Source organism: Diabrotica undecimpunctata, chromosome 4, assembly GCF_040954645.1.
Source record: "Diabrotica undecimpunctata isolate CICGRU chromosome 4, icDiaUnde3, whole genome shotgun sequence".
NCBI classification, from domain to species: Eukaryota; Metazoa; Arthropoda; class Insecta; order Coleoptera; family Chrysomelidae; genus Diabrotica; species Diabrotica undecimpunctata.
Genome location: NC_092806.1, coordinates 43,582,834 through 43,590,065, shown reverse-complemented (window position 1 = coordinate 43,590,065; position 7,232 = coordinate 43,582,834). Strand labels below are relative to the sequence as shown.

At 31.0% G+C, this 7,232-nt stretch overlaps 1 long non-coding RNA gene across 1 annotated transcript; it reads left to right on the top strand.

The window, feature by feature from the left end:
* Positions 1-5,942: 5,942 nt before the first annotated feature.
* LOC140438219 (uncharacterized) lies at positions 5,943-6,659 on the top strand. The gene is made up of 3 exons (XR_011950457.1): positions 5,943-6,052; positions 6,194-6,422; positions 6,617-6,659. It is a non-coding gene; the product is annotated as an uncharacterized lncRNA (long non-coding RNA).
* Positions 6,660-7,232: the final 573 nt, after the last annotated feature.

Genomic DNA, 7,232 nt, shown 5'->3' with positions numbered 1-7,232 from the left:
CACCTGGCTTTAGAAGGCAATAGCTGTTCGTCCACAGTAAGGTTTATTCCCGGTTTGTAACATGCACCACTATTTTCTATAAATCCATTCCAAACCGCAGAGGCTAGAGCAAATTTGTCGGTTTTCAATCTTTCAGATCTCGTTTGCTTTATGTCAAATCTGAGATATTTTATAATATCCTTGAATCTGTCTCGTGGCATAGTTTGCCTAGAAAACTGAGGACCCCATACTGTTGACCACAAGCTGTTGGTTGGAAATTTTTGGCGCCGTAGACTCCTCTTGCGTACATAATAGCAAGGGCAGCCTCCAGTTCTTCCAAAGTTATAGTCCATGTGTCATTTTTCAAACATCGATGTGCTTCTGCAATAGTGCATTCTTTTATATGACGTAACATGCTGTCGTTGATTATTAGATGCCAAGCACTTACCACACAATTGTTCCTCACGTTCCTTTTTGCATACGACGTAGGACCTGATTCCTCTCGATAAATGTTGTGCTGAGCGCGGCGTCCTGTAATAAGCAAACATTCAATGAATATGAAGATACTAAAAATCATAATCTTACCAGGTACTGATCCAGAATCAATAACTTTCCACGTTGTTCCGTCTTTCGATTGTTCAGTGTCTCCGATTGAAATAGTTTTTTCTTGTTGACCTCTTTTTCTCTTGTGACTTGGCTTAGATGCACTTGGATTCACGATAAAATTAGCTGACTCGTGCTGTTGTTGTAGAAGCAGTGTTTACATAAATTTTCGAGTCTTGTACAATAAAACTTTCTAACTGCTCTGAAGCATCAGAGTCACTTGAATCATTATTTTGTGGTGGTACTTGTTCATCGTCTGACTAATTATTTTCTGCAAATTCAGATTCACCTCCCAAAACAACTTCTTGTATTTTTCGTATTTCATCAAGAAGTTCAAGCTCTGATAGTCCACGACGAGACATCTTTACAGTCGTCTTGAATTTTCACAATTGAACGAATGTTTCAATATTCTAGAAACGAGAGTCAGCAGAACCTAATAAACCGCTCAACAAACAAAATACTTTCAAGGAACAAACAGTATGTAACAAAATACCTTCTAGGAATAAACGTACATAAACATAATTTTATCTATCCGACAGAAAGTTAAAAGAAATCGTCAAATTTCCGAGAAAACGATAATAATTAATACAGGGCCAGTTTGGCCCCTTCGGACTTCTATGGTAGGTTTGTTAGAAAATCCATTTAATAAATTTAGTAAACAATATTTTTTTGGGTTAAATAAGACTTTGTATCAAAATATTAAAAGTCATCAAATATGAAATTATTATTGTGTCAAATAAAAGAACTACAATAACTTCAAATCGCAACAGGGGCCAAATTGGCCCCTCCGACTTTCTAGTGTTAAAAACTAACTTTGGAATTCAAAGCTTAGGAACATTTAGAGCAGACAGAATTGCCGGTTGTCCATTAGAAGCTGACAAAATAATGCAAAAGCGACCTAGAGGCTCCTATGTCTATAAATCTGACTCTCACAAGGGGATAATTCTGGTAAAATGGCATGGTAACAAATGTGTGTTATTAGGTAGTACTCATTGTTGAATCGAGCCTGTAACTTTTATATAGCGATATGATAAACATTCCAAACAAAAAGCTGATGTTCCTTGCCCTGCCATAATAAAACAGTATAACCGACACATGGGAGGTGTAGATAATACTAATTCTCTTTTAGGATTATACCGCAGTCCTAGTAGGGCTAGACGATGGTACTATGGTATTTTTACATATCTTTTAGATATGTGTGTTGTCAACGCCTGGCGAGTATATAAACATCATTGTGCTGAGCTAAAAGTAAAACCAATACCTTTAAAAAAATTTAAAATGGACATAGCTGAATCTTTTTACCAAACAGGTAAAATTAAAAAAAAAAGGAGCGCCCTTCACTGAACGACACGGTCGAAAAAATTGTAACTCCTACGAAAAGTCGACCACATGACATCACTAGGAAAGACAACGTAGGACACTGGCCTATCTATGGACCAAAAGGAAGATGTCGATTTTGCAAGAATGGCTACACGACAATTCTGTGTCAAAAATTGTTTTTTGACACCGGCCAAGAATTGTTTTTTTAATCTTCATAACTCTCCATAAATTTTTATCTTTGTTTTTTTTTCATGTAACTGAGTAAGTATTAAAGTTCATATTTGCTTATTTCTGTAGTTTTTTTTTACATATTGTAAGCCCTAAAAAAATTATTTTTGTTAGCGGTGATCCCTCGTTTACACAATACAAAAATTTTAACCTCAAACTGTAACTGTTGCTTTGGAGCAACGTTCTCATTATACCACTAATGGACAATGTTATTTGAGGGCAACATTTTCAAACTCCAATTTTTATACAAAAATTGCATATACCAACACCATTAATACGTTCATAGTCGTTTAAAAAACACTCACACGAATTTTTAGTATTTTATTTCAATGAATTTAAGGTGTGACGGTTACAGGGTTAAAAGAGAATCAACAAAATAATCGCACTAAGCCACTGGCAGATCTAGATATTTGCCTTGGGAAGGGAACGTTCGACTTGAAAGTTTATAAAAAAGATAAACACAAACTAAAAGACATAAATAATAGGGTTTCTTTAATTTTGGAACTTTTGGGGAGGGAGGAATTTCCCTATTTTCACCCCGTGTGTATTCTCCCCTACATTGAGCTCTCTTTAGACAAACCTACATTTAAAAAGGGTAAACATTTTTATAAAAAACTAAGAAACAAAAAACGCATTTTCATATCTAAGAATTTTGGTTTAGAGTTGGATAAAAATATTCATTCTCACTATGGCCATTTTGGAATTGGTCATATGATAGCAAAATTACGATCTTTTCATTATTTTAACATATGGATGCAGTTATGGCAGAATGTGATATTTGCAAGAAAAACAGGTCAAGAAGAAGCAGCCGAGACAGTGGTTATAGGGCCAGCCAACGAACCATATGAAATTATGTCGCTTGACACTATCGGTGGATTTGCATGCAATAACTCACCCAAATGTAATCTTTATTTTTAGTAGATTGCTTTACTACTTTTGCATATACATGTAGGCTGTGTCATAACTTTAGTTTTAACAGCAGTTGACTGTCCTTTGTTAAACGGATTTTAAACCAAAAGCTGGTAAATTTCATCCGCTGCAAGATTAACGAGAAACCTCGACATCCATGGTCCAAAATCACAATTGAATACACAGACGAATATAACCGGACAACCCATAGTTTAACAAAATTCTCTACACTTTATAAACTAAACGAGAGAACAATCATCAATTTTGTCCTCAGATCTTAATTAACCCCAAGATTTGGCTCAGAACAAAATTTTGTCATTTCAATATTCACAGAGGGATCATGATAACTATAAAGTTAGAGTTGACCGGCAGAAGCAAGTATATGAATTTAAATTCCGGGAGTAAGTTTATGTCGGAATGGATAACCGTCTTAATCAAATCAAACTAGGTTCAATAAGAAAAGGGTAATTTAAAATTATATACAGGGTATCTATTTATGAAATGAATGGAGGTAGTCGTCAGTCTCAGAAAAATTTTTTACGTAGTGAAATAGGCAAGTAGCCTATTCCTGGAGGTAGATGTAAAAATGAAAACATTTTTAAATTGTTATGACAGAATGTAAAAGGGTGTAGGGAGGTTAAAAATAAATAGAAGAAGAATAAATTGTCACAGCAAATTAAATTAACAATTTTATTGTTTCTTATATTTCACTACAATCTAATTTATTAATACTTTTTAATTTAATATTTGTTCTTGATATTGTTACTGTTAATCAAAATTTATTTGGATGAAAAAACTTATAAAATCGAGTTTCTTTTAAGGAATGTAAACATAATTAACTTTTTTTTATTATACGAGTATAAGAAAATACCTTGATAAATTTGTTCTTGTGAGGAGAAAAAACGATTTTTGTCTGTTAACAAAATTGCGCTCAGAATTACAACCTTATATATTTCATATAGTTGTGTTCTCAGTCTCGCATATCTCCGAAAGGGCAGATAACAGTAGACTATTATTGATACAATATTACCACTACACCTGATAATAGGAAAACACTGAAAACTGGTTTCTGAAATAAAGTCCTTGTATAAAGAATACCCTCTTCTTTAGGTAGTTGCCAAGACTGAGGACAAACTACAAAAACAAATACATTAACAACAGATTTAACGATCAATGAATCAAAAATGTCAGTTGGTACATCCCCAAATAGATTAAAAATTCTCATTATTACATACTAAGTACTTAGGATAAAATCTAAAATGATTACAATAAAAAATTTACAAATAATTTAGTGGTAAATTCATTAATATCAACGCAAAAATAATAAAACCAGAAAAGATTTGAAAGTACTACATGAACTGGTGATCGCCATGTAAAACCAGGTGATTTTACAGGAGTAATAGACTACCTAATAGTTAAACAAGATACCACAATAAAGATAAAAGGTGTGAGAGTCAGAAGAAGAGCAGAATGCGAAACTGACCATAAACTACTGACAGCAAAAAATCGGCATTAATTAGGAACATAACAAGACCCACTCTACAGAAGAACCGTTGAACACTATAAGAGAATAACAATACAATATAGAACTACTCCAAGAACAATCAATAAGAGAACTATACAAACAATGTCTAGACCAAAAGTTAGCATATAAAGACGAGTACAAAACAGGCAGCATTCGAAGCCATTGGAGAGAAAGAACATATAACAAATAAACAGCACTATTATGAAATAAATGAACCAACAAGAAAGAATAATTGAAGAAAAAACGCAACTATATAGAAAATGGTTGACTACAAACAACGATGAAGTTTACAAAGAATATAGAGAAGAAGTAGAGAAGTGAAAAAACAAATAACACAACAAAATAATGAAGAATGGGAAAGAACTTGCTTAAATATTGAAACATACATAGGCGGTACAAGAACTTCGGAGTCATGGAAAGTACTGAGAGAAATGAAACAAAACTCAAAAGAAAAAATTAAAAAAATTGGGAAATATACAGGACAAAGAATGACAGGACTGTTAACAAAACAAAGACCACAATTCCTTGGAAAAGGAAACAGGCGAAGACGAAGCAGATCCCCACAACAAGAAATATAAATAACAATTAGGAAAATGAAAAAGGCCATAAAAGCAATCAAAAATCTATACTACATGAAAAAGATCATCAATATTAGTTTGTATAACTGCAAGGTACAATGGAGTTGGTTCCGATACATGTGAGAGTTTTTTGTACGCAAGGAATTTGCGTTATTACTAGACACTGTGCGTTCTCACGTGAATAAACAAATTATCAACGACTTGTATGCTGTTGATATAATGGGTAATAAACTTTCTGAAAATTGCGCATCTAAAACGAAACGTCCGAGCTCCAAAAATCCTCAATACTTAAAATACGGAAGAATATTTTCCAAAATACAATTAAAAACTAACACTCTTACTAATAAAACACTCGTATTCTAAGGTTATTCCGTATTTATACCTAGAATAGTTATCCTAAGTATAAGGTAAATATAATTCTAAAATAATTTGTTACAAATAAACTCGGTATAAACTCGTTATAAGTATTCCCACTTTATTCCGAAATAATAGTTTGGCATTGTCGCAATCTTTTGCACAAATACATGGAACAACAACATATTGAGTGAAATAATGTCAATTTTGATTTTTATTTGAAACTGACAACTGACTGAACTGACACCAAATCACCAAATATATTTTTATTTTTTATATTCTGGTTATCTTACATCTTGTACGTTGAGTTTGATTATTTTAAAATTGAAAAAAAGCATAAAATGGCTTCAAACAAAAGAGAACGTTGCGTTAACTGGGAAAGTGAAGAAAAAGTAAGCAACTTTATTTTACTTATAAATGTATAAATATAAATATGTTAATTTCAGCATCTTTTGAAGAATATTGTTGGAAATTATTTAAACATAATAGAAAATAAAGACCTTAGCACCAACACAAACAAATCAAAATTAAATGCATGGCTACAAATAACGGAGAGGTAAGTGTTTACTTAAAATTATATACTTCATCAAAACCTTTTTTATTTCAAACCATTTATTTAACAAATTTATATGGTTGGTTAAAACATTTTTTTTATGTATTTAAACAATTTGATACTGAGTATTCAACTTATTTTAAGGTTTAATGCTGCCAATGTTAGAACAAGGCATAAGAAACAGTTAATGAACCAGTGGAAGTTGGCCAAAATAAATTGCAAGAAGCAAATGTCCCAGTTGAGAAGAGAGTTGAATAAAACTGGAGGTGGTCCTAAACCACCATCTCCTCCTCCTGAGGTATTGGAGATAGCAAAAATGATTCCCCTTGAATTAGAAGTGGATCATAATGAATTTGACAGTGATGGTGTAAAGGTACAATATTGAATCTAGTATTTTCTTATTTATTTTACTTGTATACATATATATATATATATATATATATATATATATATATATATATATATATATATATATATATATATATATATATTTATACATATATATATATATATATATATATATATATATATATATTTATATATATATAAATATATTTATCTTTTTAGGAATCTGTAGTGGCCCAGAACATTGAAGTAGAAGTTTTAAATTATTCTAGTACTTCATTTGGGGTAAGATATTTTATAGAATGTAATAAAAAAAATTTTTTTCATTAGTATATTTTCTTAAAATCAGAATAAATTATATATATATATATATATATATATATATATATATATATATATATATACAACATACTTCTATCTTTTTAGGAATCTGCAGGGGCCCAGAAAATTGAAGTAGAAGATATTAGTACTTCATTTGTGGTAAGATGTTTTATAGAATGTAATAAATAAATAAAAATTACATTTTTTCATTAGTATATTTTCTTATAATCAGAGTAAACTATATATATATATATATATATATATATATATATGTATATATTATTGATTTTACCACCCAACCATAAATGTCAACCATGAAATGAAATATTTCGGTTTGGCAGTATTGGGATGTTTTTATAATCCATATGTTGTATGCTCAAATACAAAGAGAGAAAGCTTTTAAAAAGTACATTTTGATTATACTATTTTATGAATTTTGCAATTTTAATTTTATATGAAACAATAACGAGTAAATATTTGTCTCTTTCGAGGTTAATTGCAAACATCTGTTGCAATC